This window comes from Pleurodeles waltl, chromosome 1_2 (genome assembly GCF_031143425.1).
Source record: "Pleurodeles waltl isolate 20211129_DDA chromosome 1_2, aPleWal1.hap1.20221129, whole genome shotgun sequence".
In the NCBI taxonomy this organism is placed as follows: domain Eukaryota; kingdom Metazoa; phylum Chordata; class Amphibia; order Caudata; family Salamandridae; genus Pleurodeles; species Pleurodeles waltl.
In genome coordinates this window covers 516367904-516386034 of record NC_090437.1, presented here as the reverse complement: position 1 = coordinate 516386034, position 18131 = coordinate 516367904, and positions in this window count along the sequence as shown.

Below are 18131 nucleotides of genomic sequence, written 5' to 3'. Positions count from 1 at the left end.
TCTATTCCCTTTCTTTCTTTGCCCCCTCTCCCCTAGAGTGTGACTATAAGGGGACACTCCCCCTCCTGGAATCTGAGGCCAATAGCCTCAATCATTAGGGTAAGGTTAATTGTTTCTCTTCAGGACCGTGTTTTCACTGTGTGCTCCGCATGATTTTGGCTTGCTGTGGCACCCTTTCTATTTTATATTTTATATTTATATTTAATTCAAGTATATAGTGTGTTTCGCTGTGTTGTGTTGATCTACTTACACTCTCTATCCCTTCAGGACTCCGCAAGGTAGTTCCTTGCACAGGTAGGCCCACTCTATCAATATATCATAATTTTTCCTCACCCTTTTTATGAGGGGAGGCTCATCTATCTGCACCTTACATGATGGTTAGGGATCCTAGGCCCTGAAGAATGCCCCTAGACCTTCCACAGCTCCTAGTAGAGGGCAGAAACATGTCGGCCAGTTTTTAGTGAGGTGACCCAGTGAGTCCTTATTCTCACTGTGGTGTCCTGCCCTCTTTTTAGTTGCACCAGCAGTTACCACTATTAAAAGTGTAGACTACACACAGGTAACTGCCTAGGTGCTTTTATATCCCCGTAGCTTAGCTGGATCCCATTATCTCCAGATAAAATATATTTACGCACTCCCTCCCGTTCTTTTAATGGCGAGGTTAAGTCCGCCCAGGTGGTACTATCCTACCTGGGTGGGGCTAGGTGGTCAAATGATGAAGCATGACACTATATAGTGTGTGAGACCACCTAGTCTGTAAAAGGAAATCCCCCCCTTCCACCCGACACAGCACCCACACCACGCATCTTCTTAACCCAGCGAGGTCCAGGAGCCCACGGATAATCTCTCGTGAACTGAGCTTCACTTCATTGGTGAACCCCATACTTTCTTGTGGTAACACATCTTATTGCTCAACATTTACATTATCAGTTTAAGGGTTCCATTCTTGGAACATATACAAGAGGTGGGTGTTTTTTATCCTTTAGTATAGTTGTGTCCCTGTCCCGCTCCTTATTTACTCTTCAAGGTACCCTTGTCTTTGGTTGGTATAAAAAAAGAAGTCTTCTCACAATCTTTTGGGGATAACAGTATTTGCCAATACCCCTTTGTGAGATCTCAGGTGGTAAGATACTTTGCTGATCCTAATTGCTCAATCAGTTTGTCCACTCTGGGCATGGGATAGGTATCAAATGTGGACAGGGAATTCAATTGCCGGAAGTCTATACAGAACTGGGTAGAATCTGTTTTGGGACTAATACGATTGGAGAACACCACAGGCTCATGGAGGGTTCTATAATATCCCCTTCTAACATCTTGTTATCTCATCTTCTACTGCCTTTCTATGGGCTTCGGGAATCCAGTAGGGTTTTAAGCGTACCTGTTTTCCCTCTCCAGTACAGATCCGGTGTTGAGTAAGTGATGTCCACCCCGGGTTTGTAGAAAAAAGATCACTATTATGGTTTATTAAGTATTACTTATGTCCTTTGCTCCTCTGTCAGGCTTTTATTTATGTCAGGTAAGACATCATTCCCTTTCAAGTCTGTTGGGGGACATTGTATTTCAAAGGAGAGATCAATTGTTACTAAGGACACAAGGGTAGGTTCACTAATGGTAGTCTCTCTCTCCTTCCATTCTTTTAATCGATTGATGTGATATATCTGTTCACTTTTCCTTACATAGGGTACTGCTACCTTGTACGTGACAGGAGTCACTCTTTCCGTTACGGTCTATAAACCTTGCCATTTTGCCAAGCGTTTGTTATTTGAGGAGGGGAGCAGTATGAGTACTTTGTCACTTACTTGAAGTTCCCATAGTTTGCTGTTTTGATCATATTGTTGTTTTTGTCTCCTTTGGCTTGTCTCCATCTGCTTTTGTACCTCAGCCCATAACAGTGTTAATTTTCCTTCAAGTTTTGGGCATATTCCAATAGGTCCCTACCCTCATCTTCCGCTCCTTCCCACTGCTCCGCTGCCATGTCTGAGAGAGTCCTAGGCTGTCATCCAAAAACCGGTTCAAAGGGACTATGGCCAGAGGAGGACTGAATATGTGTGTGAATAGCATATAGAACAAGAGGCACCTTTTCATCCCAGTCCTGACCTATACCAGTAATGTTTTTTTCAGAAGTGTTTTAATTGTGCGATTGTATCTCTCTACAAGGCCATCAGTCTGGGGATGATATACAAAGGTTTTTAGTTAACACCTAGCAGGACACATATTTGACCCATTAGTTTTGACATAAAGGGAGTTCCTTGATCGGTCAGTATATCCTTAGGAAAACCAACTTGTGAAAAGAATTTGATCATGACTTGAGGCACCAATGGAGTAGTCATACTCTTAAGCAGAACAGCCTCTGGATATCTAGTTGTGTAATCTACGAGTACCAATAGGTAACGGTGTCCGCGAGAGGAAGTGACTAATGGACCTACCAAATCCATACCTACTCCGGAGAACGGGATCTCAATAATAGGAAGAGGATATAGCAGGGCTTGGTGAGCTCTGGAGTATTGGTAAGTTGATACCGTGAACAAGAGGCACAAAATCTTCGAATATCGGAATAAACACCTGGCAATAGAAACAACTGAGAAGGTAAGTGTCTTTTTTCTCTCTACCATAGTGACCCCCCCCGTTTGACTATGGGCCAAGGGTAGGACCTGGTTTCTAAAAGGAATGAGTACTACTATTTGGGTTCAGATTTATTGGAGGTCTTTACATTCCTGTACAATAACCCCTCTTTTTATCGTAAAGAAGATTCCTACCTTGTCAAGGACTTCCGTGAGGACCTGCACCCATGCATTTTGAAATGTGTGGGATCTTCTCTCTGACTTTCCTTAAAACTCCCCGGTAGTGTCTCGATGCCGGCTACTGTGGGAGAGGAGAAAAGGATACAGGGTAGAAGTGAAGTGTTGTATAACTTCCTATTTTCCCTCTTCTCCCTGCGACTCATTTTCCTCCTTTCCTTACCCCTTTCTAACAAATAAGTATGACAGGGGGCCACGGATAGCCAGTATAAGGTATCTTCCTGACTGACCGCTTTGTTCAATAGGAAGGAGACATTGCTGTAATCAGTGCCTATAATAAGGTCTTCTACCAGTTTGGGAATACCACCTACTTTGAGTAACTCCATCGATCCTTTCCAAACCATCTCTACCTGGGCTAGAGGATAGATTTTTGTCTCCCCATGTACAAATGTAATGGCTGTTTTGTTGTCTTGCTTCCATTGTTGAGGAGCTACCTTCTCTGCTTTAACAACTGACTGTTGACATCCTGAATCACTCAAAGTCTGGGCTGGTTGACCATTTAACTTTATCTTGAGAACATATTTGGAAGCCCTATCAGCGGTGCAGAACACCGTCCCCTTGTACCACCCTATTTCCATGGGTTCTGGACCCTCCTGGGACAGTTCCTAGAGATATGTCCCCACTCTGCACAGCTATAACACTGGGGCTGCTGTGCTACATCCCTCGCCTGAGGTAGGAGCAACCTAGGGACCTCTGTGAGTCCTTTCTGAATATTTTTCCCACTGGGGATTTTTTCTCCTGATTAGGGAACAAGGGTTCCTCGCGGCTGGTATCCTCAGTTTCCTATAGTCTGATGGTAGGCATTGACTAACTCTATGGCTTCAGGCACTGATACATTCACATGCTGTCAGATCCAATGCCTAATAGAACTGGGTAGAGCCCCCAATTATTGTTCCAACAGTATTTTGTTTACTAACTCCCCCTTAGTGGAGTGGATTCCTCAGGTTTTAACCACTGGAGGCCAATGTCTTGGATCCTAAAATACAGTGCCCTGGCATTGTCACGAGTCCCCCATTTCACCCTTCGGAATTTCAATTGATAAGGTTCACTATCATACTCAAAGCTTTCTAATATGGTTCTTTTTTTCTTCATAGGGAGTGGTTCCTCCCAGATTGGCAGCCTGATAAGCTGTCTGTATCTCTTCCGTTAACAAAGGTGCACTATTTTGGCCCCAGCGTTCCTTAGGCCAAGTGGCGGAAACAGCTACTCTCTCAAAGTTCGTAATGAAAGAATCCGGGTCTTCCCCAGCCTGAGGCTTTTGTAGTACGGAGTACGGAGCTTGGGATGTTAGGGTGGACTTTAGAACTCTCTATAGTCTCAGTTAACTTTTGTATCACTGTTTCATGAACAAGTTGATTGTTAGTGGTTATAGTCGCCTGACTCTTTAGGGCTTCTTGTAATTGCCTCTATCCCTTTGCGCCGCTTTCTCTTGCTCTTCCACCTCTCCCTCGATGCTCAAACCCCCCTTCTTCCATTGCTGAGTCTTTTGGTGCCACTGCATGACTCCGGAAGCAGTACTGCTTTCCGGCGGTCCGAACTTCACATGTTCCTCTGGGGTACCATGAAAAGTCTTTGACCTCATGAAGGACTTCCATTGACCATTGTGTTTGATCAGGTTTCCCTAAATGGTTCCTGATCCCAGGACTAATTAGTACACTCACCTTAGTTATCATTATCGCCACAATACATTTTGGATTCTTCCCTGTCGCAGGTACGTGTCCTACCCATACAAGTGAGGTAACATTTTTATAAGGGGGACCTGGGCAAATGATGGGTGAAAGGAGGTTTGTGCCTTCCCTCAGAATCTAGAACTTTCCATCATTGAAATGTGCAGAAAAAGTGGTTTTGGCCAAATGTTGAGGTTTGCAAAGGATTCTGAGTGACAGAACGTAGTGAGAGCCTCACAGGTCATCCTATTCTGGATTCCCCTAGGTGTCTATTTTTAAAAAATGTACAGGTTTGGTAGGTTTCCCCAGGTGCCGGCTGAGCTAGAGGGCAAAATCCACAGCAAGGCACTTTGCCAAAAACACATCAGTTTTCTTTGGGAAAATGTGATGTGTCCATGTTGTGTTTTTGGGCATTTTCCTGTTGTGGACACTAGGCCTACACACACAAGTGAGGTACCATTTTTATCAAGAGACTTGGGAGAATGCTGGGTCGAAGGATGTTTGTGGCTCCCCTCAGATTCTAGAACTTTGCAGCACTGAAATATGAGGAAAAAGTGTTTTTAGCCCAATTTTGAGGTTTGCAAAGGAGTCTGGGTGACAGAATCCAATGGGAACCCCACGTCCCCCCATCCTGGATTCCCCTGGGTGTCTACTTTCCAAAACTGTATAGGTTTGGTAGGTTTCCCTAGGAGCCGGCTGAGCTAAATCCCAAAATCCACAATTAGGCACTTTCCAAAAAACATGCCAGTTTTTTAATGAACACAATGTGATGTATCCTTGTTACGTTTTGGGGCGTTTCCTGCTGCGGGCACTAGGCATACCCACACAAGTGAGGTACCATTTTTATCAGCAGATCTGAGAGAACACAGAATGGAAGAATGAGTGTTATTGCCAATTGTCTTTCTCTACATTTTTGCCATCCAAATGTAAGACAGTGTGTAGGAAAGAAGTAATTTTGCGAAATGCATTGCAATTCACATGCTAATATGGGGGACCCCAAATTCAGAGATGTGCAAATAGCCACTGCTTCTAAACTCCATATTGTATGCCCTTTTTGGAAATACATAGATTTCCTTGATACCTATGTTTCACTCTTCAAGTTTTACCAAATTAATTGGTGTATACCCGGTATACGATGAAAACCCATTAGGAGGTGCAGTTCATTTATTGGCTCTGGGTACCTTGGGTTCTAGCTGAATTTACCACCCCTATGTGTCCCCACAACCAGAAGGGTTCAGCAGAAATAATGGTTAATATTGCCTTAAAAAATCTGCCATAGCTGGAAAAAGTTACAGAAGAAAGCGTAGACCAAAATTGCTGTTTTTTAACTCAATTTTAATAAACTTTTTTTATTTCAACTGATACTTTCTATAGGAAAACCTTGAAGGATCTAAACAAATGTCCCCTTGCTGAATTCAGAATTTTGCCTACTTTTCGGAAATGTTTAGCTGTCCAGGATCCACGATTGGTTTCATACCCATTGCTGTCACTAACTGGAAGGAGGCTGAAAGCACAACAAAATAGTAAAAATGGGGTATGTCCCAGTAAAATGCAAAAACTGTGTTGAAAAATGTGGTTTTCTGATTCAAGTCTATCTGTTCTTGAAAGCTAGGAAGATGGTGATTGTATCACTGTAAACCCTTAATTGAGCCAATTTGCAGGGGAAAAAACAGATGCTTTCTTCTGCAGCACTTTTTTTTCCCATAAAACCCACATTTTAGCCATATTTTGGCTAATTTTTCAGTCTCCTCCAGGGGAACATACAAACTCTGGGTACCTTTAGAATTCCCAGGATGTTGAAAAAAATGGATGCAAATTTGGTGTGGATAGCTTATGTGGACAAAAGGTTATGGAGGCCTAAGCACAAACTACCCCAAATAGCCTAAAAAGGGCTCAGCACTGAGTGGGGGGAGGGCCAGAAGCTAAGGGGTTAAATCAACTTCTTTTCATGGAAGGTGCATTTTGTTATCATGGGCTTTCTCCAACTTGATGTTTCTCTTTTGTCCTCGTTCACCTCAGACACATATTTGCCAGCAGCACCCTCCTTTGTTGGGTAGCATTGCCTAAAGAGATACTAGGTTTTCTTCAAACATACACTGGTATCTTACCTGCAGCACAAGGCAAGAAACAAGCATAGGTGTAATCATTGGACGTGTGTATACATTTCACAAAGGAGCCATATTTAACCGCTTTGGTGCCATGGACGTAATGGGTACTTCCATGGCTGCGCCCGTGTGACGCCATGGACGTAACCATTACGTCCATATACCGGCCCTCGGGGGAAGCGCTAGCGCTCCCATGAGGGCAACCCTCCCTTCCACCCCCAACCCCCCCGAACCTCTCAGTGACGTCTGATGACGTCAGCACGCAAAAGCGTGCTGATCTCATCAGACATCACCTCCCATCGTGCTGGAAATTGCGGAAGAGATATTCTTTGCATTTCTCTTCCGCTCAGGAGGCGGGGGCCAGCAGAGACATGAATCCTTTCATATCTCTGCAAGCATTTCTGCTGCCGGTTGCGGTGCGATCGGGCAGCAGAAAACCCCCTAGACATCAGGGATTTTTTTTCTTCTTTCTTTCTTTTATGTTTAGGGAGCGACCCCTTCAGCAAGGGTCGCTCCCTAGGGGAGCAAATTGTTTCTAGGACATTTCTGCCCCCCCCCCTTGGCCGATCTGCCCCGGGGGGGCAGAAACCACTAGACACCAGGGCTTTTTTTTTTTTGACAATGGACATAAGGGGAGCGGCCCCTTGGGCAAGGGCTGCTCCCCAGGGGGGGCAAATCATTTTCAGGCCATTTCTGCCCCCCCCTGGGGGCAGATCAGGCCTACTGTAATTAGGCCGATCTGCCCCCCGGGGGGGGGCAGAAAACCCCCTAGACACCAGGGATTTTTTCTTTTTTCTTTCTTTCATGTTTAGGGAGCGACCCCTTCAGAAAGGGTCGCTCCCTGGGGGGCAAATTGTTTCTAGGCCATTTCTGCCCCCCCTGGAGGCAGATCGGCCTAACATAATTAGGCCGATCTGCCCGGGGGGGGGGAGAAACCACTAAACACCAGGGAATTTTTTTGGGGGGGAAATGAACATAAGGGGAGCGGCCCCTTGGGCAAGGGCCGCTCCCCAGGGGGCAAATAATTTTTAGACCATTTCTGCCCCCCGGGGGCAGAAAACCCTCTAGACACCAGGGATTTTTTCTTTTTTTTCTTTTATGTTTAGGGAGCAACCCCTTCAGCAAGGGTCACTCCCTGGGGGGCCAAATTGTTTGTAGGCCATTTCTGCCCCCCACAGACATGAGGGATTTTTTTGGGGGGGAGATATGAACATAAGGGAGGCGGCTCCTTGGGCAAGGGCCGCTACCCAGGGGTACAGAAAACGCCTAGACACCAGGGATCATTTTTTTTTTCTTTTATGTGTGGGGAGCGACCCCTTCGGCAAGGGTTGCTCCCTGGGGAGCCAAATTGTTTTTGGGCCATTTCTGCCCCCCCCGGGGGGCAGAAACCACTAGACACCAGGGATTGGTGTGTGTGTATGTGTGTGTTTTGTTTGGGGGGCTACCCCTTGGGCAAGGGTAACTCCCCATGGGGGTACATTACTAATGGCCATATCTGCCCCCTTTGGGGGCAGATCGACCTATTTTTGGAAGGCCCATCTGCCCCAAGGGGGGCAGAAAGCCCACCAAGGAAGACTTGTTTTCAAAATAAGAGGGTGGAGGTATGGCCATACCCCCACCCCAAATAAATGGGGCCAAAGTTGCTCTGCCCACCAGTGGACAGATGGGGCAATTACCCCCGATCCACACCCCGTGGGGCAGAAAGTCTACTAGATGGCATGGAATTAAAAAAATGAAAGAAATAGTGGGTTGGTGGCTACCAACCAGTGTGGGCTTGGTTATGCCCCAACTGAAGGGGGTAACAGTCTTTCAGCTCTCCCCCGCACAATAAAACATTTTATCCCACGGCAAGCAAGAAGACAATTGATTATTTTGGGTTTTGGTTTTACATTTGGGCCATGAGAGCTTGGTAACTCTCAAAATTGTCCAACTTGGAATGGTGAGAGATGCACTTTTTTGCCTTTGGGACGCTGCCATGTAGAAAAATCCACAAGATCCAGACACATCTGAAAACTAAACATCTGGTTTGATTCCAGGGTGGTGTGCTTCACATGCATCCCGCACCATTTTCTTACCCACAATGCCCTGCAAACCTCCAACTTTGCTGAAAATCACACATTTTTCCCACATTTTTGTGATGGAACCTTCCGGAATCTGCATGAATCCATAAAATTCCTACCACCCAACACTGTCCCATCTATACCGTTAAAAATTCTGCTGCACTTGTCAGCCTAAAAATGATTTTTTTTTTTCAAATTGCCCTTTTGGACCCGCTTTGGTTCCCCCTCAATTTTGACATGTTTTTAGCTCTTCCCTGTCACAGGCACTTGGCCCACCTACACAAGTAAGGTATCATTTTTACTGGGAGACTGAGGGGAATGTTGGGTGGTAGGAAATTTGTCCTGGTGAGGTGATCCCACGCAGAAATGTAGGAAAAAAGTAATTTTTTAGCTAAATTTGAGGTTTGCTGAGGATTCTGGGTAAGAAATCATTGGAGGATCCACACAAGTCACACCTCCCTGGACTCTCTCAGGTGTCTGGTTTTCAGAAATGTCTGGGTTTGGTAGGTTTCCCTAGATTGCTGCTGAGCCCAGGATCAAAAACACAGGTTGCCCCCCCCCAAAAAAAACAGGTAGTTTTGTATTCGCTAATTTTGATGTGTCCAGATAGTATTTTGGGGCATTTACTGTCATGGGCACAAGGCCTACCCACACAAGTGAGGTATAATTTTTATTGGGAGACTTGGGGGAACGCTGGGTGGAAGGAAATTTGTGGCTCCTCTCAGATTCCAGAACTTTCTGTCACCGAAATTAGAGGAAAGAGTGTTTTTTTGCCAAATTTTGAGGTTTGCAAAGGATTCTGGGTAACAGAACCTGGTCAGAGCCCCACAAGTCACCCCATCTTGGATTCCCCTATGTGTCTAGTTTTCACAAATGCACAGGTTTGGTAGGTTTCTCTAGGTGCCAGCTGAGCTAGAGGACAAAATCCACAGGTAGGCACTTTGAAAAAAAACACCTCTGTTTTCTTTGGGAAAATGTGATGTGTCCACGTTGTGTTATGGGGAATTTCCTGTTGTGGGCGCTAGTCCTACCCACACAAGCACAAGTGAGGTATCATTTTTATCAGGAGACTTGGGGGAACGCTGGGTGGAAGGACATTTGTGCCTCCTCTCAGATTCCAGAACTTTCTGTGACCGAAATGAGAGGAAAAGGTGTGTTTTTGGCTAAATTTTGAGGTTCGCAAAGGATTCTGGGCAACAGGCCCTGGTCAGAGCCCCACAAGTCACCCCATCTTGGATTCCCCTAGGTGTCTAGTTTTACAAAATGCACAGGTTTGGTAGGTTTCCCTAGGTGCCGGCTGAGCTAGAGGCCAAAATCCACAGGTAGACACTTTGCAAAAAACACCTCTGTTTTCTTTGGAAAATGTGATGTGTCCACGTTGTGTTTTGGGGCATTTTCTGTCGCGGGTGCTAGGCCTACCCACACAAGTGAGGTATAATTTTTATCGGGAGACTTGGGGGAACGCTGGGTGGAAGGAAATTTGTGGCTCCTCTCAGATTCCAGAACTTTCTGTCACCGAAATGTGAGGAGAAAGTATTTTTTTAGCCAAATTTTGAGATTTGCAAAGGATTCTGGGTAACAAAACCTGGGAGATCCCCACAAGTCACCCCATCTTGGATTCCCCTAGGTGTCTAGGTTTCAAAAGAGCACAGGTTTGCAAGGTTTCCCTATGTGCAGGCTGAGCTACAGACCAAAATCCACAGGTAGGCACTTTGGAAAAATCACCTCTGTTTTCTTTGGGAAAATTTGATGAGTCCACGTTGTGTTTTGGGGCATTTCCTGTTGCGGGTACTAGGCCTACCCACACAAGTGAGGCATCATTTTTATTGGGAGACTTGGGGGAATGCTGGGTGGAAGGAAATTTGTGGCTCCTCTCAGATTCCAGAACTTTCTGTCACCGAAATGTGAGAAGAAAGTGTTTTTTTACCAAAACCTGGGAGATCCCCACAAGTCACCCCATCTTGGATTCCCCTAGGTGTCTAGTTTTAAAAAATGCACAGGTTTGGTAGGTTTCCCTATGTGCCAGCTGAGCTAGAGGCCAAAATCCACAGGTAGGCACTTTGCAAAAAACACCTCTGTTTTCTTTGGAAAATGTGATATGTCCACGTTGTGTTTTGGGGCATTTTCTGTTGTGGGTGCTAGGCCTACCCACACAAGTGAGGTATCATTTTTATCAGGAGACTTGGGGGAACGCTGGGTGGAAGGAAATTTGTGGCTCCTCTCAGATTCCAGAACTTTCTGAAAACGGAAATATGAGGAGAAAGTAATTTTTTTAGCCAAATTTTGAGGATTGCAAAGGATTCTGTGTAATAAAACCTGGTGAGTGCCCCACAAGTCACCCCATCTTGGATTCCCCTAGGTGTCTAGTTTTCAGAAATGCACAGGTTTGCTAGGTTACCCTGGGTGCCGGCTGAGCTAGAGGCCAAAATCTACATCTAGGCACTTCGCAAAAAACACATCAGATTTCAATGTAAAAATGTGATGTGTCCATGTTGTGGCATCAGGCCTACCCACGCAATTGAGGTACCATTTTTATCGGGAGACTTGGGGGAACAGAGAATAGCAAAACAAGTGTTATTGCCCCTAGTCTTTCCCTTCATTTTTTCCTTCCAAATGTAAGACAGTGTGTAAAATAGACGTGTAATTGAGAAATGCCCTGTAATTCACATGCTAGTATGGGCACCCCGAATTCAGAGATGTGCAAATAACCACTGCTTCTCAACACCTTATCTTGTGCCCATTTTGGAAATACAAAGGTTTTCTTGATACCTATTTTTCACTCTTCATATTTCAGAAAATGAATTGCTGTATACCCGGTATAGAATGAAAACCCATTGCAAGGTGCAGCTCATTTATTGGCTCTGAGTACCTAGGATTCTTGATCAACCTACAAGCCCTAAATATCCCTGAAACCAGAAGAGCCCAGCAGACATAACGGTATGTTGCTTTAAAAAATCTGACATTGCAGGAAAAAGTTACAGAGTAAAACGTAGAGAAAAATGCCTTTTTTTAACCTCAATTTCAATATTTTTTTATTTCAGTTGTTATTTTCTGTAAGAAACTCTTGTAGGGTCTACACAAATTACCCATTGCTGAATTCAGAATTTTGTCTAATTTTCAGAAATGTTTAGGTTTCTGGGATCCAGCATTGGTTTCACACCCATTTCTGTCACTGACTGGAAGGAGGCTGAAAGCACAGAAATCACACAAATGGGGTATGTCCCAGTAAAATGCAAAAATTGTGTTGAAAAATTGGGTTTTCTGATTCAAGTCTGCCTGTTCCTGAAAGCTGGGATGCTGGTAATTTTAGCACCGTAAAACCTTTGTTGATGCCATTTTCAGGGAAAATACCACAAGCCTTCTTCTGCAGCCCTTTTTTCCCATTTTTTTTTTAGAAAAATGAAATGTTCACTGTATTTTGGCTAATTTCTTGGTCTCCTTCAGGGGAACCCACACAGTCTGGGTACTTCTAGAATCCCTAGGATGTTGGAATAAAAGGACGCAAATTTGGTGTGTGTAGCTTATGTGGACAAAAAGTTATGAGGGCCTAAGTGCGAACTGCCTCAAATAGCCAAAAAAAGGCTTGGCACCTGAGGGGGAAAAGGCCTGGCAGTGAAGGGGTTAAGGAGCTAGAGTCTGAGGGTTTCCCACTTGATTCGTTCTTACCCAGTTCATCAAGGGGTCCCACATCTTTTGCATCTTGGTCATTGACACAATAGAGTCTAATGTTGACATAAATTGCACAGATTCGAGAACTTGAACATTGGATGGGGCTACTGCAACGATTCATTTCCTACAGATATTTCTTCATGCCAACAGAACCATCTAGAACAATAATCTGTTCTTGTCCTTGCTCAAGCACATAAGGCTCTCTAAGATACCAAAAATAATGAGGTAAAGACTTACGTTTACATTATTTTCCAAAATGCTCTTTGTTACCCTACCCACATTTTCCCAAAAAAGCTGTATCTTTGGATTTTCCACAAACGTGTAGAATATTTGCTTTTTCTTGTACTTCCAATAGTTCTGCCTCTAGAGTGTTTACCTCCTCTTTGTGCTGTCTACTTTTAAATTATGATAAGTTGGCTATCTCCCCCCTTAAAATGTTTTTAAAGAGTCCCATACCATATGTCGGAGCTCAGTTCCTATGTTAAATTTAAAGAACTCTTCAGCTTCTGCCCGGATGTCCTTTCCCACTACTTGATCCAAAAGTGTACAATCCAGACTCCATCTCATCTCTTTGTGCATACCCCAAGATTTAAGTTGTAGTAGTATTGCAGAATGATCTGAAATGTGCATCAGCATGTGCTTAACTTCCTGGACCTGGTCCATTATCTCTGATCTATTAGGAAAAAATCTATCCTTGAGTGGTGACCATATCTTTTATTATAAAAGCAAGCTATATCGCTGACCAGTTTCTGTCCCTTCTTTCCATATACCATTAAAGCCTAACTAGGCCATCGTATTTTTGATATAGGCTTGCATTTTAAGGGCCGTTATAGTCCAGCTGCCAACTGATCTATCTAACTTAATGCCCATTATGGCGTTGAAATCACCAGCCACTATGATGGGGGAGAGTAAATCTAAATGGTTTAAAAAGAGTTTTGTCAAAGGTTCAATCCCCCCTATCCAGTTTATCAGTGATGCTAGCTTTGATTGATATATTTGTTCTTTCTTTATAAGGACTAATACTCTTTTAGTATAAAAATGTTGATATGTGCAAACCATCCGTTTAATCCATTTTGGGCCAGATGCAGGAAAATGTCAATTTGCGACTTGCAAATTGCGAGTCCCTGCGACTCGCAATTTGCAAGTCGCAAATTGGTATGCAGAACGGTGTCTCAGACACCGTCTGCGACTCGCTATGGGGTCGCAATGACCCACCTCATTAATATTCATGAGGTGGGTCGCAAATTGCAGCCCCATAGCAAGTCTAGGCACTCGCAAACATGGAGGCCTGCTGTCGTCAGCAGACCTCCATGTTTGTGACTGCTTTATCAATAAAGCAGTTTTTTTTTTTAAGTGTAGCCCGTTTTCCTTAAAGGAAAACGAGCTGCACTTTAAAAAAAAAACGAAACCTTTAGTTTCGGTATTTTTTCAGGGCAGGCAGTGGTCCCTTGGACCACTACCTGCTCTGAAAAAAATGTTTTGGGTCCATTCACAAACTGGAAGGGGTCCCATGGGGTTGAAGTTGAAGTGGATGGTAACTGCGATACCCTTTGCGACCGCATATGCGGTCGCAAATGGTATTGCATTCCACTCCGAACACCCCTTCCTATTTGCGATTCTGAAATGCATATTGCGAGTCGGTCCCGACTCGCAATATGCATTTCTGCATAGCAAAGAGGCATTTGCGCCTCGCAAATGGTGATTTTCGCCGTTTGCGACGCGCAAATCCTTTGCTACATCTGGCCCTTTGTGTGTTAAAGATGTCTTTGCATTCTTGTTTATTCAGATGGGTCTCTTGTAGAATAATTATGTGTGTCCACCTCCCTTAAATACTGCAATAGTTTATCTCTCCTTCCTTTAGGGCATAACCCACTTATGTTCCAACTAAGAATTTGTGTTGGCCTTTCCCTGGATCTAACTCCCTGGCCCCTACTCATTACTCTTGCAATTGGCTTTTAGATAGTAGTGGAAACATGCAGGAAAGTTTGAGGATTTGTTTTTATATTTTTCTCCCTGGATGCTCCCCACCCTATGTGCCTCCCTTCCTCTCACTCCACCCCTCCCCAGGTGAACCCTACCTGACTTCATCATGGACTATCAAAGTCCTTATACGAGCACCCTCCCAGGACAAACATGAGAATACTATGATTCCGGAAAAGGTTTTTTTTTAAAACAGGAAACATAAATAGGACAAAAAGAAATATTTCCTGGCTCTAAAGGTGAAAAGAAACAAAAAAGGAAAAAGAGACATAAATTCAAAAAATAAATAAATAGAGATATGACTAGGCAGCATCCGGATCATCCGGGGCAGCTACTTTACTCTTTTGTGGCTCTAACTGCTGTTATGCTTTCAACCAAGTCAACCAAGCTTCCTTATAAGATCTCAGATTGCACATCTTTGTCCTAGCTCCCATTGCCTGTTTGCGGTAGCCAGGATATAGCTAACCTTATTTCAAAGGTCAGCCCATTTTCTTTTAGGGTGTTCATTTTCAGTGCTTTGGATAGTATTCGCTACTTTAGCGTATATGTGAGAAAGTTCGCTAAAATCTTTCAGGGCTTACTTTTATTGGTATTGGAAAGAGACCTGGTGAAAGGACCTTGATGGATCCTTTGTATTTCTTCCACAATCTCTTGGGAAGTATCCTCTATTTCTTGTCCCACTTTTTTAGACTTACAACATCCTCTCTTTCTGCCCCTCTGGTAAATTGAGGATTCTCAGGTTATCGCATCTGGAGTTATTTTCAAGTATCTTCAAGTGTTTCTAGTTTTTCCAGCACCTCCTGGTTGGCAGATATCAGCAGTTGGATCTCCTCCTTACTTAGCTCTACTGAGTCCCTCAGTTTCTTCATGTTCTCCTCAAGAGCTTGTGTCCTGACTGCCAAAGCATAAAACTTCCTCTCTAAGCTTTCACAAGCCTCTTATGTCCCCATCTGGTTTGTCTCTTCGGTGGCACAGCTGTTTCTCATTTCTGTTGGCAAGACTAGTAACATAGACTCTACAGAGGTACTCCTCATATCTGTTATCCTTTTGCCACCCCATTTATCCCCTGTCTGACTAATACTTAAAACCGGGGCACCCTCCTGCAGGTTAATCATCTACTGCCATCCTCTCAACAACCAAACCTTCCAAGGGCAGGTATCTATTAGAACCTTCTTTCTACATAACCTCTTCCTGAATTGGAGGCTCTGCCTTATCACTGGTCTGTATAGTGGGTGATTGTTCATTTACCAGAAACTTTGAAACTCTTGGTGTGACCTTAGGTAGGACTTTGAAAAGATTTCTTAAGGAGGGGGTAATTCTTACTCTGCTGGGTGCCCAATGTGCCCCTGTGTCTCTGAGTTTCAGAGCGGAACGAGTCAGGCTCTGAGCCTATTACTATGCCTGTACGGGTAGTGTCTTTTACTGAGTGACCTTTGTGGGTTAATGTGTTTGCAGGATCTAGTATTGGGGGTAGACTTATCTCAGTCTCCTTGCCAACCGGGCCCTTGCTCCCCGCTTACAGACGCTCCTCCGTGTATTTATATTCCTCCTAACAGGGTTTTTTAGACCTTTTGCCTGGAGTTTCTCCCCTAGTCACTGAGCCCTCTAGCACACCCTTCTTTCTTACCACTACTGTGGCCTCCGTGCTGAGCCCAGTCCTTTGCTCCCACACCTAAGTCTGATCTTTCTGCCAGCAGTCTTGATTCCAGGCTTGTTCTGTCAATGCCTCTTCTCCCCCAAAACAGGATCCCTGCTGTGGCCTTCCTGCCCTGCCTTAGCTCCAACCAGGGGAATGTCATGCGCCAAACCCAGTAGGAAGGCCCAGTAACACTGGGGGACCACCAGCACAAATGCTGCACCAGCAGCCACAGCCTTAGGTTCACTAAATAGAAGATCATTCTCCCAGTAAATTAGGTGATCCCCAGAGCATTCACCTGCTGCATGGACTGAGGCGTGTCCCCTTAGCCCCAAAAAAGTGGGACACTCTTTCTACGCTCTGCAGAATTCATCCCCGGTGGGCCCACCCTCAACTTGCCAACCACCAAGCTCCAGTAGGTCACCTAGGGTTGCAATGTCCTCCCCGGTTGGCTTAGGGGCCTCCTCTTCAGGCACCCCGTCAACCTCTTCTGCAAGAACTTCTATGACCAGTTTCCCATGCCCTTTGCCCCTCTCCTTGGCAGCTGTCTAGGTCTTTCTTCCAGGCTCTAGGTGCCCTTGACTCCCCTATCGAGCAGCCATGGACTGTGTAGTCATACAAACCCACTCAGGCAATCCCATCATCTCCAAGTGAGACCTGAGCTCTACCTCCCTCCAGATACTTGCTCCAGGTCATTGCCTAACAGATAATCTACAAGCATTGCAGGACTAACAGCTACTTTCAGAGTACCGGGGACCACCCCCACACGCACTCAAAGCGAACCAAGGGTGACTCCAAATGTCCAAAGAGGACACAGCCTCCCACTGGTGGGGCAGACACCTGGGTTAGCACTCAGGGAGGAGGTAGTCCCAGAGAGCTTTGGGGAACAGACTGAGGCAACCCTACTGTCCCTGAGGGAATGCAGATATGGTGTCAAAAGCCCACATGCCTTCCAATCCTTCCAAGTATAAGCGATGGGTCACCATTAATGGGCAATGGGCAGTCTTTGCGTTAATTTTCCAACGTACCGGGGTTTTCTTCTCTTTGGTGAGGTCTTTGTGGCCCTGTGACTTCAGGACAGGGAGTAAGCTCAATCCAAGCCCTTGGAGACCACGTGTGGGGAAGGCAGAGCCCTTCCAGCAGAGTTAGAGGGCAGCAAGCAGCGGGCAGCAAGCAGGGCAGCAGTCCTTTCAGCAAAGCATTTCAGATGAGTCCTTTGGGCAGCCAGGCAGTCCCTCTGACAGAATCCAGTTGCAGATCCAGAAGTGTCCGATTTAGTGGGGTCAGAGACCTAGTACATATGCCATTGAAGTTGGGGAAACTTCAAAGGGTGGTTTTGAAGTGCACAAGTTCCCCCTTTCAAACAGCCCTGTCTGCCAGGAGCCCTGTGGGGGGTTATCAGTCCTTTGTGTGAGGACAGGCCACTGGCCTTTGAAGTGTAAGAGAGGGAGAGACCCTCCACCCTTCATGCCCAGGGAAACCCATCTGTATGCAGATGAATGCAGATGTAGCTGAGTGTCCTGTGTTCATGGCTGCCTGGGTGAAATTCACAAGGGGAGCTGTCAACCAGTACAGACCGAATGTCGATTGGAGATATGCTGTAAGGCACAGGTGGCAGTAAGTGCAGAGAAATGCCTACTTTCTAAAAGTGGCATTTTTGAAATAGTAATGTAAAACCAACATTCACCAGTACGTAGGATTTTCCATTACCATTCTGGCCATACTAAACATTACAGGATTACTCCTTTCAGATCAGGGTCTACAAGTTAAAAGTATACAAGGGCAGTTCTAATGCTGGCCTATGAGAGGAGATGGCCTCACAGTGGTGAGAAACAAATTTGTGAGTTTTTCACTACCAGGACTTGTAAAACACATAAGTACATGTCCTGTCTTTTACTTACATAGCACCCTGTCTTATGGGTTACCTATGTCCTACCTTAGGGGTGACTTATATGCAGAAAAAGAAGGGTTTAAGCCTTGGCAAGTAGTTTTAAATGCCAAGCGGAAATGGCAGTAAAACTGCACACACAGGTCTTGCAATTGCAGGTCTGAGACATGGTTAAGGGGCTACTTATGTGGGTGGCACAATCTGGGCTCCAGGCCCACTAGTATCATTTAATTTACAGGCCCTTGGCACCCTAGTGCACTTTACTAGGGGTTTACAGGTAAATTAGATATGCCAATTGGGTAGGAGCCAATGTTACCATGTTTAGGGG